The following is a 23920-nucleotide window of genomic DNA, read 5'->3' as shown; positions in this document are numbered from 1 at the left end:
TATAATTTCAATTTTAAAATTAAATTTATTCGATTTTTAACAATCAATTTTAATTAATTATTTTAGATAAAACATTTATTGAAAAAAAAACAACAAATTAAAAATTATTAAAATGCATTAAAAATGCATTTTTTGTTTTTTAATAACTTAAAACAAATTTAAAATTCTTAATCAAATTTAATCCGTATTCTTCAAAGTGCAAATTTAATCCGTATTCTTCAAAGTGCAAATTTCTTGAAAGAGTCTGTGCATTGCGAAGATTTTGATCTTTCAAAATTTGTTTCTTTGCGTTTTCAATGTCAATTTGAGCAAAGACGTCAAAACCAACATTCTGAAGCATCAATTGAAATTCTCCAAAGTTCACTTGGCTCAACCATTCCATAATAGGGGCCAAAGTCTCTTTCTTACCGACTTTTTCCTTCGTTCCACCACCTTTATGAAGAGTAAAAGATATGTGTGTACTTTCCTTTACAACAACACGGTGATAAGAACTAGGATCAAACTCATAATAAGAAGTCCCTACACGTACATCTTCTAGATTTGGGGCATTTGGTGTCCCTGACTTTTTCGACTTTGTACCTTTACCTCTGAATTTGTGTAAAATGTCAGACATTGTAACTGGTAAGAAATAAATTAACACCAAAATCAAACATAATTTATAATATGGAACTAAATAAATTAGTCTTGCATTACGACAAATAAAATTAAGTGTGAGTTATGATATGGCACAAAACTAGATGATATGACATTACGACAAATAAAATTAAGTGTCACATTTTCTTTCTACTGATGGTATGACACAAAACTAGACCACACTATAGTATTCTACGTATATCAACACACAATCATAGTCTCCTTAACCTAAAAAAACTCCAGTTATCCTTCAAAAGGATACTAACACATCATTTACCAAATCAAGTGGACGTATTGCTGAGACTTAGACAATGTGTTTCTAACCTTGGCTTCGAATGAAGGAACAGCTCGCTCTTGAATTTCTTCGGGTAATATGTATTGAGAATCCAAGTCAAAGTGTTTGAAGAACTGGCTTGCTGGGAAGTTATTAGTGACTAAATTGTCCCACAAAAACTTATGGCGTGCCTAATATAACATAGCAAAAAACAAATAGGTTCGGGAAAAAAATGTTTTCGCCCATAAAACAAAGTTAGGAAAAGCATATTTATTATAGCTACCACTATAATGATATTAGATACTCCATGAGGAATTTTTTTACATGAAGTTCACAGACAACAATAGATCGAATTATCAAAAACCGCATTGATTGAATCAAGGAAAGAAACAAAAAAACTAATAATACTTATGTCAGCAAGGGATGCAGGACTCACTTTCCTCTCTCCTGGTCTACGATGGATGGTCTTGTTCCAACCACTATATAAGTTGTCTCAAATCCCTTGTGTGATAAGCAGAGCTTCAAGTTCTTCTCTACGCCTCTCCAATTGCTGAAATTTATAAAAAAAAACATTAAGAAATACTGCATTAATGTGCTAACAGTGGGCTTGCTTTCAAGTTATAAAAAGAAAAGAAAATGCAACTTATTTTCCAAGAAAATCAGTATACAGAACAAGTTGTCATAGTTGTCACTGAAATTAAAAGAATTTATAGTTATAATCCTGCCAATGTAACTCAACATTTCAAAGGAACTACAAGTTTTAATTGCATACTTGCATACGTCAACACACTGGGTATATATGTTATTCAAATGTATTCTATGAAACACAGTCAAGCACAAGCTATAAGTTTCAACATGAATGCTATTATATCTTTTCAAAAATAACAATATTATAGTATTTTCTAATTTGAATTGTTCATAACAGCAATCTGAAGAACAATAGTTATCAAATGATAACCCAAAATATTTTCAGAGGATGAAATGAAAACAATATGTAGTAGGAATCAGATCCAGTGGTTGCAATTACTGCTTTTGGCTCATGCCAGTTTCCTTGAAATGTGAAGCCTAGATGGATACAGAGTATGAAGAAGCTGGACTTTTGTTTTAATGCAGGTGGGAGGCCAACATTGTAGCCGATCAGGCTGCAAAGCATTGTAGCAGACTTGGCACTCAGCAACAAGAAAATTAGCATAAGACAGACTTTCATAGCTAAAGATATGGGAGGTCCCAGGAGAGGCATACTTTAGATGAAACTAGGAGTTCCCTGGTATAAAAATATATATCGTAATTATTTGATTCATCTAATATAAATTCTGCTTTTTTAGAAAAAAAAAATGTTGCATGTGTTTCCTTGATTTGGTCGTGCTTCTTATCAATTCCACTTCTTTAGATGAAATGTTTATGGATATATCAAAATTAAAAACAGACTTTTAAACATATATTCGATCTTAGACATTCTACTCATTGATTTTTCTCCAAAAACAAAAAATTAAGATTCAGCAAATAGTAGTTGGAGAAAATAGCAAAAATACTTTAAAAATACCTCATTATTTAAAGTTACAGTTAAAAACCATGATCACCTAGGATTATTTTGGAAAGGCCAAAGACAAATATATGGAAAACCAAAAAGTGACTGCACAGTTTAGGTGTACCACCAGATGCAAGGCTCTATAGCTTATACTCTATCTTACCTCTAGATCCTTCGCTGCTTGTTCCCTTGAGATTTCTTTGTGTTGCTGAGCACGTTTAAGAAAACCAATGCATAGTACTCCCTGAGAAATGATTGAATAAACCATGGAACTTCAGCAACTCAAATTCCAAATATAACTGAGAACTACAATTAGAATTAACAAAAAATATTTCATTTGTCAAGTACATAAAACTTTGCGCTTTTAAATACAAGAAATAATCACATAGAGTGGCAATGCATCCTAATCAGAACAGATGTTGAACAGGAAGATCACTAAGAAGTGCTGCGATTTGCTCGCTATCCCCATCCAAGAACTCCGATGACGAAAACTCTCATAATTTTCGTCAGGTTAAAAAAAAAACATGCTTTGAAGGAAATTGAACAAACAATTGGCATCCAATCATGAAAACAACTATAAATCAAAACAAAGGGATTTCTTGATTCACATTTACAACAGTATAAATTACAAGAGTACTATAAACAAGCTTGTAGAATTACTTGTTGCAGTTTTTTTGCCTCCCTCTTTCTTTCCGGCCATTTTTGTGGGAAGTGGCGATGAAAAATCCAAAATTCAGCGACCAATTTCTGGACTTCTATTTTTCTCGCGCGGTGGCGTTGAACAGTGAGAGTGAGAGTGATTTTTTTTTTGTGTTCTGGGTGTTTTTTTTAAAGGGTAAAATGGGGAGATAAATACCTATACACCTATGGGAGTGGCGTATAAAAAGATTTGGTTTTTTTTTTTTTTAATTTCTTGCCCACCACTGATGATGGCGGATAACAAAAGTGGATATTATTGTTACACACCAGTATCACTGGCAGGTGAAAAACCAAACTATTGGGTTTGATTTCGCTATCCCACTATCGATATCCACTGTGCTATTGTGGTTTGGTGTTTTGCTGCACCAAACCATTGGATTTAGCCTTAAAGATATATATAAAACTATAAATATCGGTAATATTTTGATAATATTTCGTGATATTTTGTGTAGATAATAATTTTATTTAATATTTATATATTATATTTTAAATAAATATAAATTATATATCATGATATATCAATAAATATCTACAATATCCACAATATTTATTGATATTTTGAATATATCTACGATATTTGCATGTGAAACAATATCAATTATCTCCAAAGAAGAAGATATATTAACAATACATATCTATAAATCAGGAGTCATATTTTGCCATATCATGATAAAAAAAAATAAAGAGGACGGCGGTGGCGAGGAAGAGGAGACGAACCTCTGGAGTTTGATCTGTTAAAGGACGTTGCGAAAAGATGGTCTTTGAAGAGATTTTGTTAATTGGGGTATCGACTTTGTTTTTATTGGGGTATCTTGTCTTGTTCTTAAAGATGGTTCTTTGTATTGATTAGATTTTGATTGCATTGTTTTTACATTTGGGGTTACCAGAGTTGTTCTGTTCAATTGGTGTATTGATTAGTATCGATTCGATGATTGCATTGTTTTTACATTTAGGGTTTGCGGGATGGAATGTGAACATATGCGTTCGATTGATGTTTATGCATTTTCAACTACATATTCCAACATTAATTAAAAAAAAAGTTGTTTCAAATAATGCATTTCTGTTTTCTGTTTGGATTTTCAGTGTTATTTTCATTTTGTTCTTTATTTTTCCAGAAAAACTTTAGATTGAGTTATTTAGCAGTTTGTTTTTGTCTATATGTCTTTTGGCTCACTTAAAGTACGCACTGGTCCAACATCACTACGCTATCCCCCGTTTGAGATGCAAACGGTACCATAATGATAACAAATTGATCTTAGAAAAGGTACCATATAGCTAAAATCTCGATCTTTTCCCAAATCTCGATCTTGGAAAAGATGACCTAATGCCAACTGATCTATGTACCCAAATGTTGGGTACCATAATGCTAATAGATTGATCTTTTAGTATAAGGACCCTTCTTGAATACCCAAATCCCTTGTAGCCAAGCCTTCGACTTCCAACCAAACGTCCAAAATATCAAGATATGACAAAATATTGATTCCTGATTTACGGATATGTGTCACAAATATCTCTCTTTTTAGAAATATTTGACATTGTGTCACAAATATATCTTTCTTTGGAAATATTTGACATTGTTTCATATACAAATATCGTGAATATATCTAAAATATCGACAAATATCATAAATATTGTTTGATATATAATTTATATTTATTTAAAATATAATAATAAATATTAAATAAAATTATTATCTATACAAAATATCACAAAATATCTTAAAATATCGATAATATCATAAATATTGTCAATATTTACAATTGTATATATCTCTAAGTATATCACAATATTTATATATCTTTTATTGAAATCTCAATATTTATGGTAGCGATATTTTCTACTCTAGTTCAAGGTAACATTAATGGGTTTGATACTTGGTTTAGTTCACACTTTTAAATCCAACCTTGATATGATTTGTAATCTTTTTTGGATTAGTCATTTCTTATTACAAATGTACAACTACCTAAGACAAGTTCCTGGGGAAACTTTGATTCATATATTACAAACAAATACGTCCGGAAATTTGTTCGATTAAAACAACAAAACGTGTGTTTCTTAACCTATCTACCAAATCACTAATTAGGGAAACGTTGCACTTTGCAGTACTTTCTGCTCAAGCAAATACTGCTAAACAAAGTTTAAAACTCTTATTGAAGAAAAAACAAGTTAAAATACAACTAAAAATAAAACTCCAATCAAAGTTTAAAAACCAATTACCTAATAAAATTATTCAAACAAAAACCAAATAAGAAAAATGAATTAGAACAGAAAAAAAGAAATGTGAAACTATTTTGGCAGTGGTGATGCTCATATTCTATGGGTGTATAAAGAGTCTGTCATGCAATAGCATTAGCAAGTCAGTACGAGGAATTTGTATAATCATAGCAACCACCACTAAACCAGTTTCTCATTTCTCTCTTTAATCATAATCGTAATTGTAATCAAAACAATTCTACTACCTGAAAAATTAAAAAGAAAAAAACAAGGGTTAGTTTATCAGGGTGGTTATTTTACATTACATCGGTTGATCCATTCAAACAAACAAAAAAGTAAAACAAATAACATAATAACAACCACCCTCAAACAAACAAAAAGAGAAAAAACAAATATTTATCGAAAACCAATTGAAAAAGAAATCTATGAAAAAGTTGCATATGAAACAGAAACAAAAACAAAAGAGTTTAAACCTATTACTGAAGATGTTATGAGTTTGCGTTACTTTATATAGACAACCAAGAGTCCTAAATCTAGTAACTTATAAAATTTCGGACTTCAGGGAAACCCTAATCCTAATGGGCTATTGGTTCTATGAAAGTACATATCTGTCCTTTGAGTGATAAGGGAAAATAACAGTAACTCGGAACTTGATCCAGTGTTCCAGAGTCCATACTAGAATATTTTTTCACAAAATCCAATCAACTCAAAAAAGTAATCTTACAAAAAAAAAATGTTATCAAATGAAAACTGTTTGAAAAGAGTTACTGAAATTTAAACTGTCAACAGTCAAAGACCCAAAACTTCAAACAATCAAACGAAATGTTTGAAACATTTCACCAAACTGGATTTTTGTCCAGGCCTTCTCGAATGATATTACTATCGATGTATGTATTAGGGCATCTCCAATGGGGGTGTAAACCGTATAGAGTGGAAAATTTTACACTCCAAATATCAAAAAACTCCCTTCCAATGGGGTGATATACCGTAAGTAATAGTGTATTAGCTAATAGAGATGGTGGGAAATTTCCCCTCTCGCTATTAGTTAATAAAAAATCCGGGCGACACTCGAACTGAGGTCTGAATGAAATAATTTTCGGACGTCACTTGGAGTAACGTCCCTTTCTAATTCTAAAATAATTTTTTAACTTGGACTCCCAGTTTAAATTAAAGAGGGACGTCGTCCGAGTTTAAAATCTTTTTTTTTTTATACTTTTCCATTGGAGAGTATAGAATGTGGATATTTATAAGATATACAATACTATACAATTAGAGGTGTAAAATTCTAATGGCACCTACGTGGAAGTGTAATTTTACACCCCCATTGGAGATGCCCTTAGGAAGGTAGCTCTTTTTTTTTTTTTTTTTCGATAATCAATTAGGAAGGTAGCTCTGGTGAGAAGCTGTGCAAACTCTAAAAGATTTACGAAAAATTGTTCATTTGTAGTAACCAAAGCCTAGTGCGCACGCGGATTACATAATCCCACCATCCAAGGTGGCGATCAGATTTTCCACATTATTAAAACAAATAAAAAATTGGGTTTTCCTTTCGACCTTGCAACACTTTTTTCTCCATGATTATGAGCCAAAATCGTACGGCTCAAGTGCAAATTCAAAGGCTAATTTCTAAACATTGTTCTCCCATATCGAATGTTGTGAGTTGTGACGTTCTAATTCATTTGCAACAGCTTCCAATAGTCTTCAAACTTTCCTAATGTTGTTTGCAGTATTTTCCGATCCATTCTAGCAGCACCACACTACCAAACAGGTGCAACACAGAGACGGGATTTGCTACCAAAACAGCTGACAAAATCACGACAGGTGATCGATTTTTTCGTTAACTTTGCTACATTTGGAGTAGCGCACAGTTTCCTTGTTCAGACTTCGAGCACCCAAAGTTATTACGTGTAAGCAAATGTAGTGATTTGTATACCAGCTTAAATCCAAAATGCACACCTGGCTCTAACAATCCATTGAACGAAAAAGCATTTGGTGGGAAGTATAAACTGCGATTAACAAGGGCCTTACACTCTTTCTTTTGCAGTCCGTTAGCCCAAGCCCCCAAGAAATTGCTATTAACATTCTAGACTTTTACAAGTTTATGCTAACGACGATATTGGCCATGTTTTTTTAATATATTTATGAAAACAATTCCCTCTAGTGTTTTTTTTTTTTTTTTTTTTTAGTTGCGAAGTTCTCCACGTGATATTTAACAAATTTAACGAAATATTAACTAAGAGTCTAAGAGGAGTACTCAACTAAGAGACTGTGTCAAAACCTACAGCTTAAATCAAGATTATAAGATTCAAGGTGTTTAGCAACCACCAGCAATAAATTGCTGGTATTCAGGGACGGGAAATTAAGTCAGTTTTGAAGCAACTTCTAAGAACATTTAGATACACACATAAGAACATTTTAACTGTTCACAAAACATTACTTTTCAATTCAGTTCAGATCAAATATTATACTTGAATGTCACCAAACGTCTCCTAATATTTGATGATTTGAGGAATTGAGGGAGGGCTTTGGTTATCTACTTAATAATACCAAATGAAGATGATGCAAATAAAACCAAGTATCTATAACTAGATATAGCAAGGAGTCAAGGACGTTATGTTGATATTAGCAATTTAGCATCACCAATTTTTCGTTACTCTATAGTAGCTGTAAACAGAACACCAAGCCTTCACATAAATAGAAATTACACTCACCTTGCACTGGTAATCCCCCATTGTGGCGCCCTCCACTCCATTTATTATTCCAAACAATAGCTTGATCACAGTTGAAATCCGAAAGTTTTCACCATTGTTATATGGGATGAAATCAGCATCCTACTTCCTATTGGGTACATTGGATTAAAAATCACAGGTACTATGTATTTACACCAAAACAAAATCACACAATATAAGATATGCGGCAAGGTCTGGCACAAAACACAATAACATAGACATCACAGAACTGTAAAGGGATTAGAGGGAAATTACCAAATTTCCATTATGGAGTTTACTCGAAAGTAGTACCTTTTTCACAAAGATGATCCAAATGGGACTTGTACTATCTTCTCTCCTAGAAAATCAAGTTTTCTCTTAAGGGACATGTTATTTAGTTTCTTGAGCAACTTATATAGTGTTTTATACAGCTTATATAATATCGTCCATTGAACAAATTAATAAGAGCAAATTTAAAAACTGTTCAAAACACTATATAAGCTTCCCACGACCAGACATATTCCGTTTGTTCAAGAGAAAGCCTGCCTCGAAAATTATACTTAAAATGGGGTTTACAATAATTTGTTATCGTACGTTTGTTACATCATAATAGAAGAGAAAACTTACAGAGACTTGCAAATAAAGAAGATAATCATTTAGCAACTTGAACAATTAATAAAACACGCTTTGAAACTTCAAATGGCCAGATAACACCATCTGTCTATATGTGGACACTGGCAGAAAAAATTGGCATGTTGAGATTTTAGAGCCAAAATTATCAAATATATATTTTATTCTTTCAAAATAAACAGCAGCTGTGGGCAAGTTTTATGCGTTTTTGTTCTATGATTATAACAAACAAAATTTCGTCAAAAGACCTGGAATCCTGGATGAATGAAAAACAGACCGTTGTATCGAAGACTTCTGAAAACTTACAAAACTTGAACTACTAAACTCATTATTCGTTGGCAGAAAGAACGATGTGGAAGCTAAAAGAACACAGGCGGGAAAAAAACATTATTCTGTGTTGACTAGAATTGAGAAGAAGATATCTTGTCGAATGTCGTGTAAGCCTATATAAGTCTAACAAGCCCAACGCCAATGATTGGACTTTGTGCTCAATGCTATGACTGTTCTTTGCTCATTTTCTGACTAAATACAGACACAGAATTTTTGCAAGTAGGATATCATGTTTATTGTCCTAATACAAAGGTGTACGGATGTAGGGCACAGGAAAGGAAAAGGTTAGTGTTAGCATATTTATGAAGCTCATATTATTTATAAACAAAATGCTCATTAAAAAGCACAAAAGGGCTTCTTTCCTAAGCAAAATTCATTAGTTGATGCCTTAATGGTCCACCTACAGCTGGTTTTAAAATATGTGTTGAAGTCCATTCCTTCGGCTCATCTCTTGTTCCTAATCAAATGTTTGATCTTAAAGCAGGTACAAATTTAAATTACAGTCAGATTAAGTAATATATACTGCATAATGTACCACGAAATAGAGAGGGACTAATTGTAAGAGCAAGTACAAAATAAGAAGACTAACACCTAGCATTCAATAAGACCCATGTACAAACCTATGTGATTAAATAGCATTTAAACAGTAATTTCTGATTCGAACATTACGTAGAAGCAAACTGTAAGGTAACAACCAAGAAACTCACTTCCATTCCTTTTTTCTTATATGTCCCTCTTTAGATATATGTCTTTTCAAACTCAAGGACAATCAATAAAACAACAACATTCTAGTCTAATATGGTTGACATTAAGAAATACAACAGTCAATAAAACTAATAAAACAATGGTCATGTATAATTTCTTACTATCAGGAAATTTTTAGAATTTAGAACTAATACTGTGTCACAGATATCTTGCCTATCGAAAAGATAAAAAGACGAACCCAAAAAAAGAAACAACGAGTCGGGAAGGATAAGTTACAGGAGAACTACCGTATCTCCCCGTCTTCTCCAAGTTCCCCATCTTCAAAATCATCATAAGCACCATTTCTATGATGCCGGTGCTCTCTCTTATGTCTTTTATGCCTGCTTTCACTATCTGATTCATTGGAATTTACATGCTGCCCAGATACCAAAAGATATGTCAAAACCTATCAAATTAAAAAGACACCAAGACACTTTTGCACCCAAGAACAAGAAGCAGCTTGGTTTACCTTCCTTGATTTTTTTCCATCACTTTTATGTCTATGTGACTTCTTAATATCCTCTTTCTCCTCTCTTCCAGAGCTAATGTCATCCCCTTCATTTTGACGCCGTTTTCGGTGTTTTCTATCTTTTTCCTTTTCCCTTTTCCTCACATCTTTCACATCAGCATTTCCACTCACTGTTTCAACCTTCTTAGATCGCTCTTCCCCTTTATCCCTTCCATGTTCTCTCTCCTTCTCCTTTCTATCTTTTTCCTTTCTTCTCTCTCTTTCCCCTCTCTCTTTTTCCTTTTTTTCCTGCAAGACATAATGAATAACAAACAGTCAGAATTTTCTCTCTTTATTTTATGTTGGTAAGTACGTCATCATCAGAAATGGATGGCCAAAAGACACAAGGGCAGTAATTGCTTGAATAACAAGATGGTCTTCAACACTAGAGTTTTAAATTATTTGGAAGAAAGAACTCAACTTGCCTAGTATATAATTAGATTATGTGATATGATCTTATCATGTACACCTTTTGTCCAACCTACACTAAAACTCAAGTCAGAAAACCTATACTATGAGTTTTCTCGTTTTTGTGTCCTTTCTGTCTGTTTCCCAGTAGTTTATGCATTTGCAGAAGCAATTATGGACAACTAAAGTGTTCTTAAGTGACCAAGAAGTCTCTTTATGTTTTCCTTCAGAGATCGAGAAGTCTATTTAGGTACTGCAAACCTTTCAAAACACAGAAGGGACCAATATCCAACTAAAGATCCTAGTATCTGTCACATTCCCCAGGGGGAAAAATCAGTTAACAAAAAGGTTTTCTTAATGACACAGCATGCAGAAATGTACGTTAACATATACGGGAGTAGGCCTGCTCCTCTGCTTTCCTGCAACATACTCATTTTCACAGCATGCAGAAATGGTTTTCTTAATGACACAGCATGCAAAAATGTAGGGTTAACATATACAGGAGTATGCTTGCTCTGCTTTCCTGCAACATACTCATTTTCACTCACACACTGAGCAAATGCTACGTAGCAGATGCACAACTATTTCAGAAGTTCCTTCATTGGACACCACGACACAACATAAACATCTTAATACAAACTTTTAAGGTTTGAACTGGTGTAACCATATCCATAATTGCTTTGTACACTGCAAAATGACACTAAGTTGCATATCTTTCTTAATTTTAATTACATAAGAAAAACTGACGAAACTTAAAATCCTGAACCTGTCAAAATATTATTCATTTAAGAAAAAAATGAGTATTGCAACTTAAGCTGCGGTTGATACAAACCAAGAGATACATGACCAAATCTTGTACACATTTATGCTAAACGACGGGGTCTGAAGGAGTGCTAGAAGACAAAGTGAAATTGACATTGGCCGTAAGGTTTCTTTTGAATTTGCATCGTCAGGGATAATTTATTTTAGGCGGGACACCAAACAAAACATAACCAAAACCCTCAAAAGACACTAATTAAATCCTATTTTGCTGAACCCACTTTTGTTATATTTTCTTTTATACCAAGCACACCCTTTAGGATCAATTTGTTTTTGCAGTTATTTGCTATTTTCATGGTACAGTATCATATTGCACTAGCACTACTATGCTGGGCCGTATGACATACACACAAGGCACAATGAGACGAACCAAATTAGTACCTTTTCTTCCATTCGCTTGCGTTCCTTCTCTTTAGCCTTCTCCTGCAAATGTGTAATATATTCTTCAAAGACATCCTTCTTAAAGCTCTCTTCCACCATAGATCTATAAAAAATTTTGCCAACAACTTATTACAACTTGGGAAGTTCTAAGAATCTTCTCTTTATCAGACAAACAGTTTATTGACCAAAGGTGATTAATTTTGAAAAATTGATAAGTAGCACCTGTACTCTTGGCTGTCTTCAAAAAGTGGTTTGCAATCATCCCACGTTGAAGTTGAATTTATTTCCTAAAAAGACAAAATAATTGAAGGATGTTTGACCAAGTACTGCAAAGGTTGACAAAGACTGTGTCGTAATCTAGACTTACTATACCTTGATGGAGGATAATAAGTGAGAGAAATTATCTGCTAGATTTTGTCGCTTTTTAGCTTCTTTTCCTCCTTCTCCCTTACCCTTTCTAGCAATTCATTGAAGACAAGCTGCAAAGGAATTGTCAACAAGATCACAAATGTTAAGAGCAAAACCAAGGATATATAAAGGGCTGTCACCAGCAACATAGGATATAAGCTCTTCAACATGATGTGAGTTTGCAAGTGCAAAAACACTTTTAGCATCAAAGTTTCGGCTAACCACAAGACAAGTGGATGTTTTCAAAATGCATTATGTATAACGGAAGCTGGGAGCACTCCTAGTAAACTTGGTGGAAGGTGGGGAAACTCCAAGTTCTTCTGTTTTCATCGAATCAAACATTAATGGTGGAAGAAATAAGAATATTATAGTGAACATCAATTACCACAGACGAAATATACAAAATACTGAACCATCCAATTGGCGTCAATTATAGTTTATGCAGCTGGTGACCTCATAATGTTATATACATTACTAGTATCGTCATTGCTTCATGAGCCAAATACCAATTATCCTTTTTGGTATCGTCATTGCTTCATGAGCCAAATACCAATTATCCTTTTTGGTATCGTCATTGTTTCAGGAGCAAATTCATTTAAGATATACCAATTTCCATTTTTCTTTCAGGAACCACCGATCAGGCAAAAGAAAATCCACAGGGTTTCTTAAATGGACTACTTCTAAGTTTTAACTACATTGCCTGCTTGAACACATCAACGAAAACCTACTCAAAAGTCACAATTAAAGAAACTTCGCTATTAACTTATCAAAGAACAAGCACCGACCTCTAAATTAATATCTGACACTGATGACGAAGACAACTCCTCAGCAATAGCAGTCTTCAGGTCTTCAAGGGTCCATGTAGATGTCATGGTAATCTAAATTCAAACAAAGTGTAAGTACCTGTACTGATTTAAAATGTTTACTATAACATGTTCCCAAGACATTACCTTTCTCAACTTTATAGCTTCTTTTATTCGTGCCTTGTCATCATGATACTGCATAGTAATCAAAGAATTAGGCCGCCGCAATCCTCAAAAAAAGTACTTGTCCACAAGAACAAAACAAATCTCAGGCAATCAGTACAATGGTTGCAAAAATTTGGTATATGTGGTACATTACTCGGTTACACCATTCAACTGGACAGTTTTAACTCAAGCACGATGTATTAAACTTGACGCGAGGGGTTCGGGCTTGGGTTGACTGTTTCAAATCGTAAGTTGGGTTCGAGTTAGGGTGGGGTTTGCGTAGGCATTTTCAAGTCTTCGGTTGGGCTCGAGTTAAAATTCCATTCGAGCATCACAACCCTATCATACGAGGGGAAAAAAAACCCCCCACCGATCTCAGCTCCTCGCCCGTTCCTTCAATTATTTTCCATGACATGACATGATGTTTTACAAAATAAAAGCATATCTAGAATACTACAATTACAAGGAGATCAACAAGGAACATTGTCAACAGGTGCTCCCTCTCCAGCCATTAAAAACCCCACTTATTCTCTACTATGATCCCACAGTTTGATGATTCTAGTTTGTTAAAAGTTAAAACTGTAACCACTTTTTGGAATCAAGATAAAGTTCCATACCAAAAATAATGTGTGAACAATCAATGTATAAAATAGTGCAAAACAGCAACCTGTTTTTGTAAATCTTCAGTAACATCTTCAAACAAAACTTTTGGTGTTGCACCAGAGGTGTTTGACGATGCCGCCACATATTGCGGTGAATCCTTAACCTAGAAACCAAAAATGAAGACACAAGAGGTGATTAATAAACTATTGAAGTTAAAAGAAGTTAGACACTGACACACGATAGCAACTTGATCAGGATCCACACTTTTAGAAAGCCTCGTCTTTCTCAAAGTCATTAAAAGCATGAGTTGACTTACCTTCTCATGATATTCGCGCCAATGAGTTTTTGCTGTAAGAGTTCCGTCACCAACATGTCCTTCCATCAACTTACGGAACTCGTCACGATTATTTCGCTCAGCCCGCCTCATTTGTTCCTGGATGTTTTTGAAGGGAGACATGATTATGAACAATATGCCAATTAAAATAGAACGCAATCAAGATATGTCATTCTCTTACGTACCTTTTGTAACTTCCTCTGTTCTTCTTCTTCCTTCTCCAATTCATTTATATACTCCTGCAAGATGATACATAAGTCAATGATGGTTCAAGTAACAAGGTAAGTACTAAGTAGTAATATGAGAAAAGTAACCTGGAATATATCCAGCCGGTCAAGTTTCTCCAGACGCGAGCATCTCTCATCCTCCTCCAAGCGATCTTGAATTTTACGCCACTGGCTGTTTGCCTGCAAATGAAAGGTCAATTACAATACATGAATACCTAAAGATTGTAGATAGGTTCTATGAAAGACCACTCTACTCCTCTACTCCAAGAGCCCAAGCTGATAGAGAAAAGCACAACCATGCCTACCAACCTAAGTCTTCAACCCGACCTACACTTTGCTACAGAAGTTCAAGCTGATTGAGAAAGGCACAACAATGCATAACAAAAGTACACGCCTAACATAGAGTGAGCACATGCTCCACAATGGGAGCACAGTTCACACAATTTCTACTATAGTACAGTATGTATAACCAAAACCCTTTTTTTTTTCTACATGTACCTTAATGAAGTCACAGGACTGCAGGAACTGCTTGTATTCCCTAATATTCCTTTTATGCTCCTCATGTGCCTTTGCCTTCTCCTGCATCAGAATTCCACAATGGAAACAGTAAACAGTAATGTTTTTAATAAGAAAACACTGAGAAAATATCCTCCACGACCATAAGGATTAAAATATATCTAACCAACGAGGATAGTTCTATCAAAACCTTTTGACTATGTACATAAAACCCCACTGAACTGTTATGTCTTCTCTTTTTCAAAACTCATCATGTTGCTAGCTTGCAATTACACATTACACTGTACAAGTGTAAATATAACTATTGAAAAGCTTTTATACACAATACTTATTGTGCCCATTTCAAGTTGAAAGTTTGATTTTCTCTTGTAAGAATTTTTTAGTGATAGGTGCAAGTGAGCAACAAATTCAAACAGCAAACAGAATGCAGCTATTATATAGGAGATAAAACAATACATTATTTAGCTGTAAGTAACTGAAAAGAAATTGGATTGTGATGATGATATATAAAGATCATTGGTGTCTAACACACAATGACTACAGTAAAATTTTACCTTTTTCTTAAGTTCTGCCAAATAGCTTTCAAAAAGATCCTCGCGATCTCTAACTCGCTCAACAGCATTTAACCGTTCATCGTCCTCAAAGATTGCAATAGCTTTGCTGGAAAGAGCAAAGGATTTTAGAAGACTTAAAAGGAACCACTAACTAGCTTGGTATCCAAATCATAATGGAGTAACTACATCAACTACAAGCTCTACGGGACAACTTGTAAATATATAGTACAGAGGAAAAGTTATAAACCTCCATTTTGTGTTTGCTGTGAGAACACTGGACTCCTGTTGAATGAATAAAAGAAAAGGCAACTTGTATCAGGTCCAGTAAAGGTACAGAAATGCATCTCTAAGCAATGGATTATACTTACTTCCAACATTTTTGTGAAATCCTCCCGCGCCTTTTTCTGTTTGATGCGCCTATCTTCAGCCTCTTGTTTCTTCCTCTGGCCCAAATACTAGACACAATATAGTAGGTGTTAGGGCTGAAACAATTGAAGACACGGTACAGTATTTGGTTTAGTAAATATAACTTTTTAAAGTCGTTTGATTGGCAAAACAAAATTTTGATCACTTTGTTGAAATATCATTGCTGTAAAGGGCTAGAAATCTCCCTAGAGACAAAGTAGATAGGCTCCAATACTGTAAAGTGCCAAAACCTTTCACTCTTATACTAATAATAACAATCTTACTTTACTAATGTTGAGATGTTCAGTCCCACGTGGGATATGTAAAGCCTTGCATAAAAGTATATAAGTTCCTAGGCCTCTCCACTCATCACCAATTGGTTTTGAGTTTGGATGCCTTGATTTTTAACATGGTATCAGAGAGGGCACATTTTGTTTGGCTCCATTGTTAACTCCACGTCACCCAAGTATGTGTTGTCCACATGCCAGGGTCAAATAACGCCACACCTGAGGGGGCATGTTGAGATGTTTAGTCCCACACGGGGTATGTAAAGCCTTGCATAAAAGTATATAAGTTCCTAAACATCTCCACTCATCACCAATTGGTTTTGAGTTGGATTCCTTGATGTTTAAAAATACTTATGTTATCATGACATCCATTCTCATTATTAACATTGTTAATATAACTGCTATTTTTTCACTTTATTATTCTTTCTCATCGTTGTTACGCTCATGCTAAATGCCAATATCAATACAAACACTGATATTTATAAAGATATGATTTCTGTCCTTAATATCGCCATTATCAAAATTGGGTGCAGCAACAGCAGGTATTGCCTCAATATGCACTCTTATTATTTCTTACTATGATTTCATTACTATTACTTCATAAGTTGGATTCAGTCCCAAGATATCTGATAGATATGTGAATTGCGAACGGCTTATTGCTATCTTTATTCTTGATGTCATTATGAATATATTACTAATCCTAGAGAGAGGACTTGACCAGAAAAAAAAATCTTATAAAGACAGACCTCAGTAAATGTTTGCTTCCGCTCGCCAAGTGTTCTGAGAGCACCGTATCTTTTGTCATTTATAATTACTCTCATTGCCTGAGAAATTATTACAATATCAATGTAAAGCACTTCAGTGAGGAAGAAAACAATAACGAGTAAGGCTACAATAAGCTACCTGTTCCCAATTCCAGTCAGATTCAACATTAGCAGATTCCAAGAGTGCTTTAAATGCATCTTTTGCCTCCTGAAGGGACAGGGTAGATACTACATTACATGCCATACAACATTAGAACAACTCTAGAAGTACAATAAGAACACAAATATGCACCTGCTTGGTGGCATAAGTTAAGGGTTCAGCTTCAACAGCTTTCTCCTCCAATGCAGTAACATTAACTTTTCCAGCAACAGCCATGCTCTTTTTCACTTCCTGCAGAAGATATTAAAGAAATAAATTTCAGTGAGAACTATACAATTACAAATCCAGAGACTTTTATAAACATGACTAGTCTAAATTATGAAACCTGCACACATAATGAGTATTATGAAACCCTAGAAAGTAGTTTTACCTCCAAATCCTGAAGAGAAACTCCATTTCCAAATTTTTCTGCTTCTTGAAGAGAAACATCCTCCAAAATTGTCCTGCAAGCATAATAAATTTATAGAAAGACTTACTAATAAGGAAAATTCAAGTTCTCAACTAAATATTGAACATGAATTCAGCTCAGTGAATGCATACCTTGTCGCAGTTGTGTAGACCAAAGCAGCAGTAACCCCAGCATTTTCAGCTGCAGGTGAGGGACAGACAGTTACCACGGAGATTTAGCTCCAATGTCATTGCCTGATACAGATGAAGGTACAATAGGAATGGATGGTTGCCCAGAAGTCACAACTTGGAGTGGATCAACAACAGCAGCGACAGGTACTACAGGAACTGGACTTGATACTGCAGATATTGCAGAAGATAAGATAGGTGATGTCTCCTCTGGTGAGACAGTGACAGAAACTGGCACTTGAGAAGTAACAGGAATTTCTGGCTGCCAAAGCTGAGTATCCCCTCTTTCAACTTGTTCACGAGCCAACTAAGCATTTTCAAATTCCAATCAGAGAGAGAGAGAGACCGCTTTGCACAGCGGGGGTTAAGGAAAGAAGGCCAATTTGCTCTCATTAAGATTTTCTTAAATACCTTCATTTCATCAGGTATGCTCCATGTAGATTGTCTTGTAACCTTGTTGTAATAGTACCTGGAAGTATCAACATATTAAAACCACAGATTTTTATGAATACAATCCAAACCGTCACTTTAAGAGTTTAAGATGCTTCTATATTTTCTTCTTTTTCTTTTTTTCTTTTTTCAGCGGAGAAAAGGAAGATGACAGAACAAGACAAAATGGGGATTAAATTCTAGCTTACCAAACCGGAAGAAAATTTATATATCTTATATATTTTTGGACCAAAAATGAAAGATGGAATATCACTCACCTTCTTCCATCTGGAGAAGTAACTTCCTTCCAGTCAGTGGATGCATCTGCCCTCTGTCCAAACAACATAACCAGATAAGTAGAAATTATTATGCAAGATAAAGTTCACCACTATTAGTTCAAAACTTCTATTTTATATGCACTCAATAACAGAAATTCAGAAGAGAAAGGACTGCTATATAAAATATGAAAGATTTTAAATTTTTAGAGAAAATAATAATGGTATCAAATTACTGCTAAATATTCAACACAGAACCATCCATAAATTCTGCTTGATATCCAAATCAACCTAAAATCACCAAGCAAGTGGCACGAAAATTTCCTGAGCACCAGTTAGAAGACAATGAGAAACACACTCAAAAGCACATTGACACAAATCCAAATTGCAAGTGTTGTGTTTCCCAATGTAATTAAGTTCATTAATAGAACCTCACTCGAGTGGAAAAGAGCAATCAGTATAAAAGAGGGTAGCAATGTATTCTAGAATCCTCATTTACATTATTCTCGACATTCTTCTTTCAATTTAACAGAATTCAAGGAATAATATATTAAATGGCTAAAAACAGCAACTTCCTAGAATCCTCATCCACATTATTCTCACCATTCTTCTTTCAATTTAACAGATTCAAGGAGGATGCTATCATTGCTAAAAAGAGAAGTTTCCTAGAATCCTCATCCACATTATTCTCACCATTATTCAACTTGCACCAAAGCAATACCACTCCGTGATACTCAATGGTTATTCTTGTATATTGTTATACTCAGACAAACTTCAAATTATCTCCTACTTCAGTTATTCTAAAGTCCATGAAATCTATGTATTTACCCTATTTTCTAGAAGAGCAAGTAACTATTATATTAACTTAAGGTGGCTTGAGGGTGCCAATCTGGTAGGTATCTCTTAGTTTCTCTATAGATGTTTCAACGTGATTATGAAAAATCAAGCAATATGGACCCACAACATTTTCATACCTTCTAAACCGAGCAGCAGAACTTGTACCTGTGAGCAACTTTAAAAGCTCTAGAAGTCAAGCAAATACAATAACAACATGCCAAGCTAAGGACTAGAGAAACACTCATCCTTGAACTTTCAAGGAAATTGGCACCAAAGATCAGGGAGGAGATAACTTCTTGTAACAAAATAGAAAAAAGGCCTATTAATACAAACTTATGATGATGATCAACTTGAAGCTTATTTTGCAAAAAACCCCATCTCTAGGATAACAAAATATTCAACTGACCAGTATATGGTATTCTAGCTTTCTGATTTGTGTTACCCTATTCTAATTATGGCTAAGAACGTAAAACCAGCAAACAAAGCATGTGCATGCTGGAGGGGTTGCATATCTGCATGAAACACTTAATTAAATGCATATGATAATACAGAAGCAACCAAAAAGAGAACAAACAAACAAAAAATAATACAAACTACAAAAAATATAAACAGGTGTAGGTCATGCTAGAAGCTTTTTAAGTTACAAATAACAGCATCCTTTACTAAACCCCGCCCGTGATACATCATTTCCAGTCACCGAATTATAGAATATTCTCCTACATAAAATTAAAATGTAATAGCAATGATTGCCTGCCTTGAGAAAGAGAAACTTCGCCTTCAAAAGTGAGCATATAGAGCAGTCGATTATTTTCTCCCAACTTGCCATGACATCTACAAACCAGTGGAAGAACATGCAAAGAAAGATATAATTTGCATAAAACAATTTTGTTCAATTTAAACACAATTGCAAGTGTCAACAACCACAAAGGGAGATATTTGTGTACAAGTAACATAGCAATCAGGAAGTATAAGTAATTCATAAAGAAAAGGTTTTCAGAACAATAGTTATAAGGTTTGACTATCCTTTTGACAAGGCCTAAGATTAAAGAAAAATCATATATCCACAATAAACATTTGATAAACAATTACCACAATACTAGAAAGTCTTTTATCTACATTATTTGGTTATGACTCACCTCAATCGGCGACATCAATTCTAGAGGCTTCTCCCAACTAGAAAGTTTAGATCTTTTGTTGTAATAATATCTGGAAATTTGATCAAATGGACAATTAGCATAGCATAGATATCACAACATGTGAATGAAATAAGATAATAAACTCAGTGGGTCCAAAGAAAGTAAGAAACTAAACATAAGTAATTTAATAAAATTAATGAAATACCATTGAAAAAAAATTTAATGCCCACTGAATGAAAGCCAGGAAAATAATAAAATTTCAACACTCTCTCGAAGAATATAGCTATGTTCAAGCAACACTACCTTTTCCCATCAGCAGAAGTATGCTCTATCCAATCTGCTGATGACTGTGTTGTAGGACGAGGTTGCAGATTTGTTGCCTGGAATTGCCAAAACAATTAGAGAAGCACTACCCAGGTCATGCAAATGTAAATACAAATAGACTCACTAGAGCTGTGGCAGATGTAACGGAAGGTTGCTGGCTAGATTGTTGCGGAGCAACAGCTGCAGTCTGGCTTCCAGATGACACTGAAGTTTGCCCACTCAGAGATGTTACCGGTGCGGGCATATGTGACATTGGTTGGTATTGGGACGAGGTGGTAATACCATTTTGCGGATGACTATAAGCAAACTACAAAATATGGATTACAATCAGGAATTAGACTAGAGATGATCAAATAATAAGGATTGTTGAATCAATAACAAATAGCTGATTGTCTTACAGTATATGATGAAGACAGTGGCGTTCCCATACCACCAACACTAGACATATGATTGTTTAAATGCTGGGTATTTTGCAGCGGCTGTGACGGTATAGACGTAAGAGGCCTATTTGGGTGAACAAATGGTGGTGGAACTGCTTGTGATGAAGGTGGACCAAGACTCTGTTGGCCAGATCTTGGAGGTAACTGCTGCATCATTTGAGGATAGTGTTGCTGCTGATTTTGACCAGCATGTAATCCCATATTTGACGCAGAACTACCTGGTCCAACAGGCCGAAAATGTTGGGAAGCTGCCATATTAAATGGATTCGCTTGTTGTTGTGGAAAAGGAACTTGAAACTGTGACAAACATAAAAAAAAATCGAAAACTTATACACTTCCAGAAAATGCTAGGAGACAATATACATGAGTGTCAAACTCAAGGTATCTTTACCTGCATAGACATGGGAGGAGCAAAATTTTGAGGAGGGCCTGCTGATCCACCAATTGGAGGCCAAAATGGCTTTGCACAGAAACAGTAATGCAATTCATCCACAGTCATTACATAAGCAACTAAACGAATATGAAATCCAAACATAAGAGAGGGTATAATGCTACCTGTGCTCCAGGTGGCTGCGAATTACTGGCCATTTCCACAAATAGGCAAGCCTTTGCTAAGCACTACAACAAAAGCTAGCACAGAAAATATATGGTATAAAACAACGTGAATACAGGAAATAATTCCAGAAACTTAATAAATAATTAAAGCTAGACTTTGAAAGTAATCAATCCTAACTACTAAATAGCAAACAAACTTTGTCAAGAGGCAAGAAATAAATATTAAATAGTACACAGAATTTTTTGTACTCAAAATCAGACCAGCTCACCTTCCCAACATCCATCACCCTGTGAAACTAAAATGTAGATCTGAGAATGGGTAACCAGGGCACCCCATGCCCCAGGAATTTTAACCCACAAGTTGTACTTGTATCCCGTCTTTCAGGCAAAAGTGGACAGACTTCCATAGTAATTGCAAATCAGTTTGTGTGGGTAGGTGAGTCGGACACTTAGTACCCGTGTTAGACACAGATAGACAAGTCTGAGTCTGTGTCTATCGATTATGGCAAATTGTTTCAATCTAACTGAAGTAACCATATCAAAACATAATCAATCCTATCTGAGAAAAAAGCACAACTGAGGTTTGAGCTTGAGCGGATAGTATTTCATTCTTGTTTAGATTAATCAAACATTATAGACCGTCGCATAAGTGTGCAAAAATTCAACTCTAAATCCTAAACCTAACGCAATTCATACATCAACTAAAACCCTAATAAAAATATAGTTCTTCTCAACGCAATAAGTACGAAATTTTGACGCTGTAAGAATATCTAAGTGTATCAAACTGAAGCCAAAACAGAGAGAGTATCCAGATAACACAATTATTAGCTATAAGAAGAAAACAACCACATTCTAATTGCAGTTTCAATTTTTTACCGCAGTTCATTACCAATCAACAATTCTTCCATCTCATAATCTAATAATCAAAAGCTTCAATCTACATTCAAGCATTCGTGTTTAATTGTAACACAAATTCAAGTTAAACCATGAATCAAAACTAAAGTTATTTGATGATTCATTTAAAAACCCTAATCATGCATAAACAAATAACAATTTTTACAGTGTATATAAACACATGTGATTATAATTATGAGTGTGATTGTGATTGTGATTGTGATTGTGATAAGATATAAAATGTGTGGAGTTTCGGTGCAGAGAAGAAGTGAAAAAAATTAGCGGGAAGATTTTTTTTACCTTGGTTGGAATGTTAAAAGAAGAAGAAGATGAGTTGTGGAATAATTTATTAGTTTGGGAAAATTATTATTGAGCTGAAATAATTGCAGTGGTTATTTATAGACAGACACTCAACTAGTTCGTTCGTTTTTGGTAGTAAAAAAAAAGCCCAAAAGCCCACTACTCCTAAAACACCCATTTATTTAATCACATTTTTCTTCATTACTTCATGCAACTCACCAAATATCCAAATGCTCTTTTATGTTTCTCTACATTTGCTATTGCTGCACTATTGGTGGTTTGTCCTACCCAAAAGAACTTCATTACCAATACCTACTGTGAGGGAGTAATACACACTTATAGTAAATATTAAGCGCGTGTCCAGCACACCAAGACAACCACACTCATCCACATGTCCAAATCGTTTATGATCAGTTTATACAAATCAAGCGACCTCATCAGCACCAGAGCGTTAGGCGTCCAAAACAAAACGCTCTGCTCCCATAATGCCCATGTCCAGAACGTTAGGTATCCATAACACTCACATCAGCTAGCACCACAACATCTAGTAATGTATGAGCTGCATGTCACCTTAAAGATTGGAGCTTCAGATGCGCACACCATTACTCCACTGCATGACGCTTCATAGCTCATTAAATGTCATAAAGTTCAAAATTTGATCTGACGCTAGAGAGGAGGAAGTGCGGGCATCTTTGCCTATATAAAGAAGAGAAAGAACTACGTCTGACCTGATTCAAGTCTCCTCCCAACAGAAAGAACTTGATACATAGGCAGTTTGCTCAAACGAACTCGGTCAATTCAATCCCACAAACACCACCGTACCTTCTCCTCCGATTATTGCATAGGTTTGTAAGGTTAACCAAACAGAACCTTTACACCTATTGTTGGATACACTCCACTAAACATCAATTAGACTAATTATCGTTTCCTTCTCCCATTTTGTTTTTATTTGTTTCCCCATTTATTTATCAAAATTACAAAATGTATGTGAGATTATAAAGTTTTGGAAAATAGTTGTTTTCAACCTTCAATTAAAGAATGGATGTTGTATT

The 23920-nt window shown here is 34.7% G+C and overlaps 1 long non-coding RNA gene, 1 other non-coding gene and 1 pseudogene across 3 annotated transcripts; all 3 read right to left on the bottom strand.

The window, feature by feature from the left end:
• Positions 1-957: 957 nt before the first annotated feature.
• LOC147491158 (uncharacterized) lies at positions 958-3222 on the bottom strand. The gene is made up of 4 exons (XR_015199910.1): positions 3096-3222; positions 2599-2679; positions 1344-1457; positions 958-1098 (listed from the first exon to the last, which is right to left on the bottom strand). It is a non-coding gene; the product is annotated as an uncharacterized LOC147491158 (long non-coding RNA).
• A 2214-nt stretch (positions 3223-5436) lies between these two features.
• LOC147491157 (small nucleolar RNA snoR8a) lies at positions 5437-5526 on the bottom strand. The gene has a single exon (XR_015200510.1). It is a non-coding gene; the product is annotated as a small nucleolar RNA snoR8a (small nucleolar RNA).
• A 4178-nt stretch (positions 5527-9704) lies between these two features.
• Positions 9705-22983, bottom strand: LOC147491156 (pre-mRNA-processing protein 40A-like; annotated as a pseudogene). Its single transcript, XR_015199909.1, has 29 exons — positions 22869-22983; positions 21675-21749; positions 21511-21579; positions 21078-21416; positions 20804-20986; positions 20659-20735; positions 20356-20425; positions 18386-18438; positions 18090-18147; positions 17643-17985; positions 17473-17545; positions 17235-17333; positions 17082-17150; positions 16925-17002; positions 15855-15941; positions 15734-15768; positions 15487-15592; positions 14915-14995; positions 14504-14596; positions 14375-14428; positions 14172-14288; positions 13920-14018; positions 13235-13282; positions 13070-13162; positions 12249-12355; positions 12099-12163; positions 11877-11979; positions 10230-10517; positions 9705-10136 (listed from the first exon to the last, which is right to left on the bottom strand). The product of XR_015199909.1 is annotated as a pre-mRNA-processing protein 40A-like (transcript).
• Between the last annotated feature and the right edge of the window lie 937 nt (positions 22984-23920).

Source organism: Coptis chinensis, chromosome 6 (assembly GCF_015680905.1).
Source record: "Coptis chinensis isolate HL-2020 chromosome 6, ASM1568090v1, whole genome shotgun sequence".
NCBI lineage: Eukaryota > Viridiplantae > Streptophyta > Magnoliopsida > Ranunculales > Ranunculaceae > Coptis > Coptis chinensis.
The sequence above is the reverse complement of the archived record's forward strand: the minus strand, read 5'-3'. Positions and strand labels throughout refer to the sequence as shown.